The sequence below is a fragment of the Apium graveolens genome, chromosome 9 (assembly GCF_009905375.1).
Source record: "Apium graveolens cultivar Ventura chromosome 9, ASM990537v1, whole genome shotgun sequence".
Taxonomy (NCBI): domain Eukaryota; kingdom Viridiplantae; phylum Streptophyta; class Magnoliopsida; order Apiales; family Apiaceae; genus Apium; species Apium graveolens.
In genome coordinates this window covers 169,160,847-169,175,060 of record NC_133655.1, presented here as the reverse complement: position 1 = coordinate 169,175,060, position 14,214 = coordinate 169,160,847, and the positions used below count along the sequence as shown (strand labels likewise).

The window sequence follows — 14,214 nt, the reverse complement described above, 5'->3', positions numbered from 1 at the left end:
AGTGATAATTGTGATAGTTTAATAAAAAGATCCCGTTTATCGAAAATACGAGTTTTATTGATTTACCGAAACGAATATTGTATCGAAAATGTTGCGCCGGGACCCGCGCAGGACAAACCGTATGCCGGATCGAAAAAGTCGAAACATGGAAAATGCTCGAAATATTACAATTAGATTAGGAAGGAGTTCTCGGAAGAGTTTCGGGTTCCAAAAACGTAGCAACGGGTGACGTCGGTTGGTTCCCGTTTTTATAAAATAGATTTTAAATACTCGGAAAAAGATTTTATAAATTTCATATGATTCTTATAAATTCATAAATCAACATAAAAATAATTAAGAGGATATGACAATTATCTATATTTTATTTTGGACATATAAAAATTAAAATACTCAATTAATATTATTTTTAAATATCCAAATACATATAACATTTATAATTAATTCACAGAATAGATACTGGACACATATAATAATTATTTAATAGCAAAAATAATTACACGATATATCCCGGATATTACAGCTTGGGCCGTCTTTAGTCTGTTACGAGCCTAGACCAGCCTTGTCTGTATTAGGATTTGGAGAAGAATTCCACACGTAATTACTGTGGCATTTAATGTGTCTCTAGAATGTATTTTCTATCCATATCATTTTCCCCCAACTTCTGGAAAAATTGCCTGAGTTTTCGTGAAAGTTACCCCCAACTTTAGAGCTGGGGGTATCGACCCAACTTTTCGGGTATCGGTCCTTCATGGGTATCGTCATTTTATCGTAAAGTGTGAAGCGACCTACACGGTTACGACGACTTATATAGTGTGAGTATACACACTTAAGGCCTCTGCACACTAAACGGTCCCTAATCGGGACCAAAAAGCGGGTGTTTATGGCCCTTTAAACTTTGTCAAGATTAGTTGTAGAGAGAAAGTTGCTATCAGACCCTAATCGGGGCTAACCGGCCCTAAACGGGGGTTAAATTCCATGTATAAGCTGCTAATTAGGCTTAAAATAGCCGAATTTTAAGCGAGAATGCGTTAATTGGCCTTAATCGAGGCTAATATATCCTAATCGGGGCTAATTCGTCTTGATCAGGACTAATTAGTATGCACAAGGCACTAGTTATCCCTAATCCATACTAATCATGTGTGTAAATAAGTTAAACGACCCTAATCGTGGTTAATTATATTGCGCGAATCACTAAATATCCTTAATTTAGGTTAATTACGTGTAATATACACTAATCGGCCCTAATTGGGGCTAAAATTCACGGGAGGGTCACCTGGAAACTTACATGAACTCATGTACAATCCTCCTAAGAGGTCCTGGTTGGCTTCAACCTCCCATATATCCTGTTCGGCTCCTCCTGGTCGGCTGGGCCTGAGCCTCTTGCTGGCCGGAGGTGAACATCCTGATTTTTTTTTGTAGAACCTTCTACTGGGCCTCAACCCTTCATGTGGCCTGCTAGGATTTTCTTGCTCTTTCTAGGCCATGGAGCCACCTCCATGGTGGTCCTAGAGCCCCTTGTGGTGCTTTTGTTCTTGTTTCAGTGAACATTCTGCATTCATTCTAGTGAACGTTCTGTACTCGTTCTAGTGAACGTTTTGTACTTCACGAAACTCATTTCCATGGACGTTATAATCCTCATGGACCTTGTTCCCGTAGATGTTCAATCCTTCTTAAAAATTATTCTCGTGGACGTTCTAGTCTTCACGAAACTTGTTCTTATTAAGCACTCAATTTTGCAAGAGTTTTCAAAAAAATTCCCAGAAGGGCCATCGGAAAACGTTCAGGAGGCCTACTTGGCTCAGCCTACTCTTGGTCGGCCATGGAGCCACCTCCATGGTGGTGCTGGTCGGCACGGAGGCGAACATTCCTCATACTTTTTCGGTGAACTTCCTACTCTTCACGAAACTTGTTTCCGTGGACGTTCTAGTCTTCACATAACTTGTTCTTCTGGACGTTCTGGTCTTGATGGACCTTGTTCTCGTGGACATCCTAATCTTCACGAAACTTATTTCTGTTTGAGAGCCAACCTTTGTAAGAATTTTCAAGAAATTCCATAGGAGGGCCACTGAAAAACCTTTAGGAGGCCCTGGACCAAACCTACAGGGGTTCCTAGTTGGCCATAAGGCCTTTATGTGGCCTGGTCGACCAATCCTACTCTTGGTCGGTCATGGTGTTAGATATATTTGTGATGTCATGTCTAATCTGTTGTGTTTAGTTTCAGAACTTAATATCAGGACTTACTAGAAATCAGAACTTACTGAAGTCAGAACTTATATCAGAACTTAAGGCCATCAGGATTTATATCAGGACTTAAGTGCGGGTACTTCAGATAAGGAATGCGGCTGATTTACAGGAGAGGATCTGGACTAAAACAATACAAGATATGCATGAAGAGTTGAACAACTAGAAGACTTGTAGAAGATAATATCTGATTGATATATTTTAGGAGATAAAATTATATTCCATATCAATTAGAAGATATCTTGTAACCGTGTACTATATAAACACAACTTAGGGTTTACACTACATGTGTTATCATTCACGAGAACATTATTCATTGTAACCTAGCAGCTCTTAGTGATATTGTTCATCACTGAGAGAGTAGTTTAACCTACTTTGTAATAGAGCTTATTATATTGAATAAACTTGATTAATGTTACATACTTGTGTTCTAAATCGATTTGATTGTATAAACACTATATTCAACCCCCTTCTATAGTGTTGTGTGACCTAACAAGTGGTATCAGAGCCTCTCTATTGATATACAAACAGTGAGATCCAGTTTACAATCATGTATGAAGAAACACAAACTCCAACTAAGCCCACCAAAACTCAAGATACTCAAAACAATCAAACCCATGGTAGATATGAGAGTATTAGGGTTCCCATACTGAGAGCATCAGAGTATCCTATATAGAAGGTAAATATGGATATATTTCTGGAAGCCACAGATCCAGAATACCTTGATAGAATTAATGATGGACCATATAAGCCTACCAAGATTTCTGTTGCAGTTGCTGATCAACCAGCAAAGATGATACCAAAGGAGAAAGGTGATTACACAACTGAAGACATCTCATCCATTGCCAAGGATGCAATGGTAAGGCATCTGCTTCATAGTGCAATTGACAATATCATGTCAAATATGGTAATTGGATGCAAGACTGCAAAGGAAATATGGGATTCTTTGGAGACAAGATGCCAAGGAACTGAAACTATAAAAAAGAACAGGAAGACTATACTCACTCAAGAGTATGAACACTTTGATTCAAAAGTTGATGAATCATTAACTGTTTTATATGACAGATTTGCCAAACTCTTGAATGTTCTGTCACTGGTGGACAAGGAATATGATCTTGAAGATTCAAATCTAAAATCCCTTTTAGCTCTTCCTGAAAATTGGGATTTGAAGTCTACTACCATAAGAGACAACGATGACCTTGCTGAAACTACTCTTAATGAAATTTATGGTATGCTCAAAACTCATGAACTTGAGATTGATCAAAGGAGCAAAAGGCATGGAAGAAAGTCAAAGACAGTTGCTCTTAAAGCTGAGGAGGAATCTCCTAAAGTGGTTGTCTCAAAGAGGGGCAAAAGGAAAGGCTCTCATCATACAGTCTGATTTAGAGTCATCATATTCTGATGATGATGATTTAGAATCTGAAAGTTTATCTGAAGTAGATGTTGATGCAGAGATGATGCAACTGTGTGCTCTTATGGTGAAGGGTATCACAAAGATAACCTACAAGAAATTCAGAAAGGGCAAGAAGTTTTCCAGGAAAGGTGGAAGTTCTGAAAAGAAATGGTTCAGAAAGTCTAAAGACAAAGGAGGAAAGTCTGATAGAGGAGATAACTCAAATGTCAAATGCTACAATTGTGGTGAAAGAGGCCACATCTCTCCTGACTGCAAGAAAGGAAAAGGTGATAAAGGCCAGTCACTTATCACAAAGAAGAAAAATTGGCAGACACTTCAGATTCTGAAGATGAGGTGAACTATGCCTTAATGGCAAATATTGATAGCAGTTCTGATGCTGCAGAATTGAAGGTACCTCATTCAACTTTTACTTCTCATACTGATGATATTTCTGAGCTAAGATTATATCTTAAAACTATGTTCATTAGTTTTAGAGATCAGACTTTAACAAATGAAAGATCAATATCTGAAAGTCTTGCTTTTAGAAACAGAAATGACTACTGAGAAAAAGAGTTAGTTATATTTCATCAAACTTAGAAAGAAAGAGATGAGGCTTTGTATGTTAGAGATGAAGTGCTAAAATTGAATAAATCTCTTAAACCTGAACTGGAAAAGGAAAAGGAGATAATCAAAACTTGGACTGACTCTGGAAGAACAACTCAGAAAATCTTAGAAAATGGAAATTGGAAAGAAGGACTAGGTTATCTAGATGATAAAGAACAAAAGGAAACTGTGTCATCTAAACCAAACTTTACCAAGAAAGCTGAAAAGCCTAAAGTTAATCCTGTCAAGTTTGTGTCAAATTCTGATAAGTCAAAATCTGAAAAGATGATAGACTCTAAAACAGAAGTCAAAGAAAAGTTAACTTCTGACAAATTAAAATAGGATAAACCAGCTGAAGTAAACATAGGTTTAATGACAAAAAAACAGCTTAAGCATAAGCTAAAAGAGATTAAAAATGTAAACTGAAGGAATTTACGGATGAACGTGATAAGTGGCATTTTATACCACTTAGAACATCTTAAAATGGCTTAAATTGGTGTCTTGAAATCAAGTATTTTGTGTATTTGATGCGTTTTTCTAGTGTTTATGCATTTCAGGGTATTAGTTGCATTTCGGAGGAGGAATCATCAAGAATAAGCCTTGGCATGTGTTCACCATTGCGAGAGGAAAAGAACGGGCAGATTACGGCGAAGAAACGGAGCAAACCTGGAATTTTTCCAGTAGGGTCCTGCACGCCCGCGCAGCAATGCTGAGCGGCCGCGCAGCAGCCTTGCGCGCCCGCGCAGAAATGCTGAGCGGCCGCGCAGGGTCGGGGAAAAAGCTGAATTATTTTAGACTTCTACTTCTGTTTGGCTTCCAACTTCTATGTAATCTGAGTTTTATGGGACTATTATATAAGTAGATTTGAGACGTTTTCATAGAGAATAGGAAGGAGATTATGTTTTAGATTGTGTTTTGCGCAAGAAGCGAAGGAGATAAGGAAGAAGACCGATTTAGCACACTGTAACGAAGAGGAAGCATATTTTCTTGTGATTCTTGTTTCATTGTAACGTTGGATGCTAGTTTTCTTGCTTTGACTTATTTACTCTTGTGACGTACTCTGTTTTAATATAATTAGTTTAGTTATTATTTTCTTGTGTTGTTTATCATGATTTCATATGAACCCATGATGGCGATAAGTTCTATTATGGGCTAATCGTGATCATGGGGTTGCAACGGATTTATTATGGAATTCTTTAGTTAATTGTTTAATACTTTAGTGTGTGATGATTGCATGATATCTAGTATTGGTTGTGCGTATTCGTCTTATGTGCGTCGCGAACATATAAGATAGGGTGTTAATCTCTTGTGAAGCGACGGTGGATCTTGAGATTTAGAACTTGCCATGCTAGCATAGGTTCATGTACGTTGTGCATGATTAGTGGGTAATTCTAACAGTTTTATTTGCCCTATGTAATCAAAAGGGATAACTTGTGCTTAAATCGTTGTGTTGTCAATTTCTGTAGACATATAGGAACTCAACATGATTGATGACTATTCAACTTCTATCTTAATTGTGGATGCTTGGTAGAATGGTATTAGTACAATGAAAGTTGGCTTTTATCAGTTTAGTGTTATTCGATTAATGTCATCACTGTCACATGCTAAAGGTAATAACAATGGCTATAGAAGGAATTAATAATGAAGTTGTGATCTCATGAGTGTTTTATTATTGATAAATTGAAGTGTTAGTTAAGTGGTTAATTAAGTAGTTAATTATAATTAATATTTAATCAACAATTTTAAGTGTTATTATCTTAACATTGAGAAGTAATCATACATTGGTGAGTGAGTTTAATTAGACAATAACTTAGTCTGAGTCTCTGAGGGAACGAACTAGAAAGTATTCTATATTACTTGCGAACGCGTATACTTGCGTGAATATTAGTGCGTGATTTCGCCCTAACAGAACGGAAGCGTGATATAACAATTATTCCGTAAAAACCATGTATCGCACATATAGAAAAACGTATAAATCAAAAGGAGCGGAGGAATCGTAACCATACCTTAAAAATCGAAGCTTTATAAAATGGTTGCTAGCAGTTGCTTCTCAGTGTGTGAAGCACTCTACTAGTATCCACCAAGAATAATCCTCTTCGATGAAGCTTTTTATAAAACCAAAATTTTATAAAAATGGAGTTTTGGGGGAGAGAGAGAGAGAGGAAGAAGATGGAGGCTAGCTTCTTCTTAGGTTTTTCACAAAAACAAGTGTGCCTTTAGAATGAGCCATCTCTTTCTATTTATAAGGCTCTCCTAAGGTTTTTATAATATATCTATATATATATATTAGCCCCACATTTTATCTTTATAAAATGCTTTAATAATAATTAAAACTATTTTAATTATTATTTCTTTTTCTAAACTATTTATAAAATAATTCTCTCTCTCATTATTTCATCAAAAAAAATATTCTTTTATGTTGTGACCCTGTAGGTTCAATATTATGCCGGTAGTAGAAATAAATAATAATAAACTTTTATTAATTATTTACATGAATACTAAAATTCACTAAATATAATTAACTGATTAATTATATTTATTGTACATTGTGAGTGATGCTTCTCAACATATCGTGACTATCCGGATAATATGAATTCACTGCTTAGAATACCAAGAACCTGTCAGTGACTAGTTACCGTACAATGAATTCCTTCTACCCTTATAATATCCCGATCAAATACAAGGCATGGATCTCGTGTCAGGCCTATCAAATTTAATCATATGATTTCTTATTCATAATGCAAAGTTCATATTAATGCAAATTAGAAACTCCTTTCTAATTTCATACACTCTGGCCTGAGATTCCAGAATTCGCATACTAAGAATAACATAGGATATTCTCTTCCTATACCGGAAGGGGTAGATCCTCTATTGACGTTAACTATCTCTATACACAAATCCCTATGCCCAGGATAGACCTAATGGATGTCCTTGAGACTAAGGACTAAACCAAAGCATAATTCATTATATACAAGATAACTTTAACGATCTCAAGTCTAAGGACACTTGTACAACTATCACTCAGTGAATAACTATTGACACGTGAGTAATCTCCATTAGTTGTTCAACTTATCGAGTCATGTTCAGTGAACTTATTCCCTAATAAACACCTACATACTAGCTATAGTGTCACCACACAAATGCCTATAAGAATAGACATCCTCCTGAAGGGAGCAAGCATAGTATGTACCAATCTTTGCGGATCCACTAACATCCGACTAGTTATCCTATGATCAGGAACTGTTTAAGTCTAGAGTTATCATCTTCTAGATCTCACTATTATAATCTCATTATAATTCTAGAAGCTTTACTCTAAACTATGGAGCATCTTATTTAAAACACTTTAAATAGATAAAGCCCATAATAAAACCAAAACAAGTCTTTTATTAATTTCAATGAAATCAAATAGGAATACAAGAAAGTTCTTCCTAACTCATCATACATGATTGGATTTAGGACAAACACTTTCAATAAGGTCAAGGAAGCTAGGAAAAATAGGAATGGAAAGGAAGGTGTGAATAAAAGCAATAATTATATGCCTGTTCCTAATGCTCCTGGAAAGAAATGCTATAACTGTGGAAACTCTAACCATCTTGCTTCTTTTTGCAGGAAAAATAAAGATATAAACTATTTACCTCCTAGATCAGGAGTTAAGAGTCAGTCTGTTAGGTTTAAACCACAAAATCCTTGTTTTTATTGTGGTAGTTTATGGAATTCTATTTATACTAGTAAGGGATATCATAGTTTGTACTATGATTATTATCAAATAAAACCTTCTTTAAAGAAAGTTAGTGTAATTCCTTTTAGTGTAAATTCTGATGCAAAGTCTGATATAAAGTCTGATAAAAAGCATGTTAGCGTAAACTCTGAAACAAAATCCGCTGCAAATGCTAAAAAACTTAAAAAGGCCAAAGGATCCAAGAAAGTCTGGGTCCTTAAAACTAACCAATAATGGTCTTTGTGATTGCAGGGCAACAGGAAAAACATCATAGTTCTGGACAGTGGATGTTCAGGATATATGACTGGAAATAAAGCCCTGCTATCAGACTTTGTGGAGAAAGCTGTCCCAGGAGTTTCTTATGGAGATGGCAACATAGGAAATACCCTGTGATATGGCAATATCAATCTTGGGAATGTCATAATTGAATCAGTAGCTCTTGTCTCAGAACTTAAACACAATCTGCTAAGTGTGAGTCAAATCTGTGACAGAGGTTATCATGTGGATTTCTTTGAAGAATATTGTGAAGTTGTAAGTAATTCTACAAGCAAAGTAGTTCTGAAAGGTTACAAACATGGTAACATATATGAAGCCAGACTTTTAACAAATTCTGATGGTTCTGCAATCTGTCTGTTAAGCAGAGCATCAATTGAAGAAAGCTGGAATTAACACAAGAGACTCTCTCATTTAAATTTCAACTACATAAATGAGCTAGTAAAGAAAGATCTTGTGAGAGGACTGCCAAAATCAGTATTTTCTCCTAATGGTCTTTGTGACTCATGTCAAAAGGCAAAACAAAGAAAATCTTCATTCAAGAGTAAAACTGCATCCTCAATTCTTAAGCCTTATCACTTACTACAGGTTAATCTATTTGGTCCAGTCATGTCCATTGCAAAGAATAAATATACTATGGTTATAGTGGATGAGTTCACACGATACACTTGGGTGTATTTCTTGCACAAGAAGAATGAAACCGCATCTACTCTAACTGATCATGTCAGACAGCTGGATAAGTTGGTCAAAGATTCTGTTAAAATAATAAGAAGTGATAATGACACTGAGTTCAAGAATTCAATCATGGAAGAGTTCTGCAAAGAGCATGGAATAAAGCAGGAATTTTCTGCACCTGGAACTCCACAGCAGAATGGAGTTGTAGAAAGAAAGAACATGACTCTTATTAAAGCTGCACGAACTATGCTTGATGAAGCAAAGCTACCAACCTATTTTTGGACTGAAGCTGTACAGACTGCTTGTTTTACACAGAATGCTACACTCATAAACAAGCATGGAAAACACCATATGAGATGGTGAAGAAAAAGAAGCCAAATCTGAAATATTTTCATGTATTTGGATGCAAGTGTTTTGTTCTTAAGACTCATCCTGAACAGCTGTTAAAATTTGATCTAAAAGCTGATGAAGGAATTTTTGTTGGATATCCACTTTCCATAAAAGCCTTTAGAGTTTACAATTTAAGATCAAGGGTTGTCATGGAATCTATCAATGTATCTTTTGATGATAAAAAGATTATTGGACTTGAAGATTTCAATGATCATGATTAGCTGAGATTTGAAAATGAAGATGTAAATTTTGATGACCTAAATCCTGATCCTGTAAGTTCTGACGGGTTAAATTCTGATTTCATTGAAACTATGGTAACTACACCTAAAGAAAATGCACCTGTTCAGGGGGAGCAAGTTGATGATCATACCACATCTCAAAACTCTCAAGAAGTATCAGAACATGTCACTGGCTCTTCAAGTTTTGATTCATCAGGTGCTGATGAGCCAAATTCTGATAATTTTGGAAACTCTAATTCTTCAATTCCTGAAGGATCCAACTCAAATTCTGAAATTTCAGAGAGCATAACTTCAGGGGGAACATCAGAAAATGCTGATGGAGACAGCATGGATCATGCGGGAGGATCCAGTTCTAGAGATCAACTTCCATTTGCAAGGAAGTGGACTAAATCATATACATATGACTTAATAATTGGAGATCCTGAAGCAGGTGTCAGAACTAGAACAACAACATCAAATGAATGTCTCTATCATTCATTTCTATCTCAGACTGAACCAAAAAAAGTGGATCATACTTTTTTAGACTAAGCTGAATTATTTTAGACTTCTACTTCTGTTTGGCCGCGTAGGGTCGGGGAAAAAGCTGAATTATTTTAGACTTCTACTTCTGTTTGGCTTCCAACTTCTATGTAATCTGAGTTTTATGGGACTATTATATAAGTAGATTTGAGACGTTTTCATAGAGAATAGGAAGGAGATTATGTTTTAGATTGTGTTTTGCGCAAGAAGCGAAGGAGATAAGGAAGAAGACCGATTTAGCACACTGCAACGAAGAGGAAGCATATTTTCTTGTGATTCTTGTTTCGTTGTAACGTTGGATGCTAGTTTTCTTGCTTTGACTTATTTACTCTTGTGACGTACTCTGTTTTAATATAATTAGTTTAGTTATTATTTTCTTGTGTTGTTTATCATGATTTCATATGAACCCATGATGGCGATAAGTTCTATTATGGGCTAATCGTGATCATGGGGTTGCAACGGATTTATTATGGAATTCTTTAGTTAATTGTTTAATACTTTAGTGTGTGATGATTGCATGATATCTAGTATTGGTTGTGCGTATTCGTCTTATGTGCGTCGCGAACATATAAGATAGGGTGTTAATCTCTTGTGAAGCGACGGTGGATCTTGAGATTTAGAACTTGCCATGCTAGCATAGGTTCATGTACGTTGTGCATGATTAGTGGGTAATTCTAACAGTTTTATTTGCCCTATGTAATCAAAAGGGATAACTTGTGCTTAATTCGTTGTGTTGTCAATTTCTGTAGACATATAGGAACTCAACATGATTGATGACTATTCAACTTCTATCTTAATTGTGGATGCTTGGTAGAATGGTATTAGTACAATGAAAGTTGGCTTTTATCAGTTTAGTGTTATTCGATTAATGTCATCACTGTCACATGCTAAAGGTAATAACAATGGCTATAGAAGGAATTAATAATAAAGTTGTGATCTCATGAGTGTTTTATTATTGATAAATTGAAGTGTTAGTTAAGTGGTTAATTAAGTAGTTAATTATAATTAATATTTAATCAACAATTTTAAGTGTTATTATCTTAACATTGAGAAGTAATCATACATTGGTGAGTGAGTTTAATTAGACAATAACTTAGTCTGAGTCTCTGAGGGAACGAACTAGAAAGTATTCTATATTACTTGCGAACGCGTATACTTGCGTGAATATTAGTGCGTGATTTCGCCCTAACAAGTTTTTGGCGCCGCTGCCGGGGACTTGGCGTATTTGTTTAGTTTATGTACTTACCATCATTGGTCATTAGGACTCAGTGATTAGGACGTAGTAGTTGCTTACTCTTTTCGGTTGTGTTTCAGGTACTTTAGCAAGCGTTTATGCAAACTCGTTCTCGTGCTCGCAAGAGGACCTTAGATACAGCTGAGGAGAAAGACGAAGTTCTTGATACTCCGGAGAAGTTAGATTTTGAGGATTCGGATTCAGGAACTGAGCAGAAAGAACCAGTAAACATGGGAGATCGTATTGTTCAAGCTGATCCAGCTCTTATGGATTTTTCTCGGCCTAAAATTGATGACATTCAGTCAAGCATCCTTCATCCGGCTATTCAAGCTAACACCTTTGAAATCAAGCCGGGCACTATTCAGATGGTGCAGAATTCTGTTTCTTTTGGAGGAGCGGCAACTGAAGACCCCAACATGCACATAAGGAATTTTGTCGAGATCTGCAGCACTTTTAAGTATAATGGCGTGACTGATGAGGCTATCAAGTTGAGGCTTTTCCCATTCTCACTGAGGGATAAAGCTAAAGACTGGTTACATTCTGAACCAGCTGGGTCCATCACTACGTGGCAAGATCTTGCGCAAAAGTTTCTGGTGAAGTTTTATCCCATGGCAAAGACTACTGCTATGAGGAGTGCTCTTACTCAGTTTGCGCAGCAACCTACAGAATCTATGTGTGAGGCTTGGGAATGCTACAAGGAAATGTTGAGAAAATGACCACATCATGGAATGCCAGATTGGATGGTAATCACTGGTTTTTATAATGGTTTGGGGGCCCAATCTTGGCCCATGCTCGATGCAGCAGCTGGAGGTGCCTTATGGGCTAAAAGCTATACTGAGGCGTATAATCTTATCGAGACAATGGCTGCAAATGAGCATCAAAACCCAACTCAGAGGATGACGTCAGGCAAGGTAGCAGGTATTCTGGAAGTTGATGCAGCCACCGCTATTGCAGCCCAGCTCCAAGCACTATCAATGAAGGTTGATTCTTTGGCTACGTATGGAGTTAATCAAATAGCTATGGTTTGTGAGCTTTGTGCAGGTTCTCATGCTACGGATCAGTGTTCTCTTGTCAACGAATCTGTTCAGTATGTGAATAATTATCAGTGACAACAGCAGCCTGTGCCAGCGACCTATCATCCTAACAACAGAAATCATCCAAATTTCAGCTGGGGGAATAATCAGAATGCTATTCAGCCAACATATCAGCAAGGAGTAAGTAAACAGTTTAACCCACCTGGATTCCAGCAACCACAGCAGTATGCTACAAGGCAATCATATCCTCAACAGGGAAGTGCAGCTGCACCTACTAGTGCTGATTTTGAGGAACTTAAGCTGTTGTGCAAGAGTCAGGCGATTTCTATCAAGACCTTGGAAAATCAAATCGGTCAATTAGCCAATGCAGTGCTCAATCATCAACCTGGCACTCTTCCCAGTGACACGGAAGTACCAGGCAGGAAGGAAGCTAAAGAGCAAGTCAAGGCTATTACCTTAAGGTCTGGAAAAGTAGCTGATGCTGAAAAGGCAAAAGAAGTCGAAGCTGAAGTTAGAGATGAAGAATCTAAGCAAAAGGAGAAAACGGCGGAACCAAGGAAGACTACTGTTGAACACACTCTGCCTGAGGCTAATACAGGGGAGAAACAGCTCTATCCTCCACCACCTTTTCCTAAGAGATTGCAGCAACAAAAGCTGGATAGACAGTTCGGGAAGTTTCTGGAGGTGTTCAAGAAACTTCACATCAATATACCTTTCGCTGAGGCGCTGGAACAAATGCCTAGTTATGCGAAGTTTATGAAGACTATTCTTTCAAGGAAGGTGAAACTGGATGACCTTGAAACCGTTGCTCTCACGGAAGAATGCAGCGCGGTTCTGTAACAAAAGTTACCACCAAAACTGAAAGATCCAGGAAGCTTCACCATTCCTTGCACCATTGGCAATCTAACTTTTGACAAGTGCCTTTGTGATTTGGGAGCAAGCATTAATCTGATGCCCTTGTCGATCTTTAAAAAGCTGGATCTGCCTGATCCAAAACCCACATACATGTCGCTACAATTGGCGGACCGTTCCATTACTTACCCAAGGAGCATAGTTGATGATGTGCTCGTCAAGGTGGATAAGATCTTCTTTCCTGCTGATTTTGTTATTCTGGATTTTGAGGAAGATAAGAAGATTCCCATAATCTTGGGGAGGCCTTTCTTGGCTACTAGCTGTACCTTGATAGATGTGCAAAAAGGGGAACTTACTATGCGGGTCCAAGATCAGGATGTGACCTTCAACGTATTCAAGGCAATGAAATTCCCTACAGAAGATGAGGAGTGCTTAAAAGTGGATGTGATTGATTCTGCGGTTACTTCGGAACTCGATCACATGCTAATGTCTGATGCATTGGAAAAGGCCTTAGTGGGGGATTTTGACAGCGATGATGAAGATAGCAATGAGCAATTACAATATCTGAACGCTTCTCCATGGAAGCGAAAGCTCGACATACCATTTGAATCTCTTGGTACTTCTGACCTTAAGAATGCTGAAGGGAAGCTCAAACCATCAATAGAGGAAGCACCTACCTTAGAGCTCAAACCATTACCTGAACACTTGAGGTATGCTTTTTTAGGTGATTCATCTATGTTACCTGTTATTATTTCAGCTGACCTTTCAGGTAGTGAGGAAGACAAGCTCTTAAGGATTTTGAGAGAATTCAAATCGGCTATAGGATGGACCATAGCAGACATCAAGGGGATAAGTCCTTCATATTGTATGCATAAAATTCTGCTAGAGGAAGGTAGTAAGCCAACTGTGGAACAACAACGAAGACTGAATCCCATCATGAAGGAGGTGGTGAAGAAAGAAATTCTGAAATGGCTAGATGCAGGCATCATTTATCCTATTTCTGACAGCTCGTGGGTGAGCCCCGTGTAATGTGTACCTAAGAA

At 37.4% G+C, this 14,214-nt stretch overlaps 1 non-coding gene across 1 annotated transcript; it reads right to left on the bottom strand.

Moving 5' to 3' along the window:
- Positions 1 to 11,908: 11,908 nt before the first annotated feature.
- LOC141687790 (small nucleolar RNA R71) lies at positions 11,909 to 12,015 on the bottom strand. Its single transcript, XR_012561272.1, has one exon. It is a non-coding gene; the product is annotated as a small nucleolar RNA R71 (small nucleolar RNA).
- Between the last annotated feature and the right edge of the window lie 2,199 nt (positions 12,016 to 14,214).